The sequence below is a fragment of the Mastomys coucha genome, unplaced genomic scaffold (genome assembly GCF_008632895.1).
Source record: "Mastomys coucha isolate ucsf_1 unplaced genomic scaffold, UCSF_Mcou_1 pScaffold15, whole genome shotgun sequence".
Lineage (NCBI taxonomy): Eukaryota > Metazoa > Chordata > Mammalia > Rodentia > Muridae > Mastomys > Mastomys coucha.
In genome coordinates this window covers 19,326,307-19,327,050 of record NW_022196897.1, presented here as the reverse complement: position 1 = coordinate 19,327,050, position 744 = coordinate 19,326,307, and the positions used below count along the sequence as shown (strand labels likewise).

Below are 744 nucleotides of genomic sequence, written 5' to 3'. Positions count from 1 at the left end.
ACAAAAAAAAAACCCCAAACTAACAACAAAGCATCCCCAACACCCCCAAAAACAAAATAAAAACTCTCTCCATCTTTTTTTTTTTCCAAGAGAGTTTCTCTGTGTAGCCCTGGTTGTCCTTGAACTCACTCTGTAGACCAGGCTGGCCTCAAACTCACAAGACTCTACCTGTGCCGAGCAGGTGGTATCTATCCAAGAGATGGCTCCTGATGAGACACAGCTGAGGGTGGAGATCTGGAGGCCAGATCCACGTAGGTGGAGGAGTCCCATCACTACCTGTTACCACATCTCTAGACTCAGTTTCTCAGTCTCTAAAAGGGCCAGGCAGTGGTAGCCCAGTCTATAATCCCAGCACTTGGGAGGCAGAAACAGGCAGATTTCTGAGTTCGAGGCCAGCCTGGTCTACAGAGTGAGTTCCAGGACAGCCAAGGCTACACAGAGAAACCCTGTCTTAACCCCAAACAATAACAACAAGCAGCAGGCAAACAAAAACAAAAAAGCCAATCTCTAAAAGAGTACGAGCTGCTAGAACTGGTGCAGGTGTCCCCGGGACTGTGCAGGTGTCCCCAGGACTGTCATAGGTATTAAACTTCATGGCACTCATGCTGGTTCAGCAGGGTGGCTGTCACTGCTGTCGCACTACATCTGTCTCCTTTTTTTTATTTTTTTTTATTTTTTTATTTATTATTATACATAAGTACACTGTAGCTGACTTCTGACACTCAGAAGAGAATGTCAGATCTC

At 46.0% G+C, this 744-nt stretch overlaps 1 protein-coding gene across 1 annotated transcript in view; it reads right to left on the bottom strand.

Moving 5' to 3' along the window:
* Positions 1 to 744, bottom strand: part of Hmcn2 (hemicentin 2) — a 151,066-nt gene that overhangs the window by 22,922 nt on the left and 127,400 nt on the right. The window lies entirely within an intron of this gene.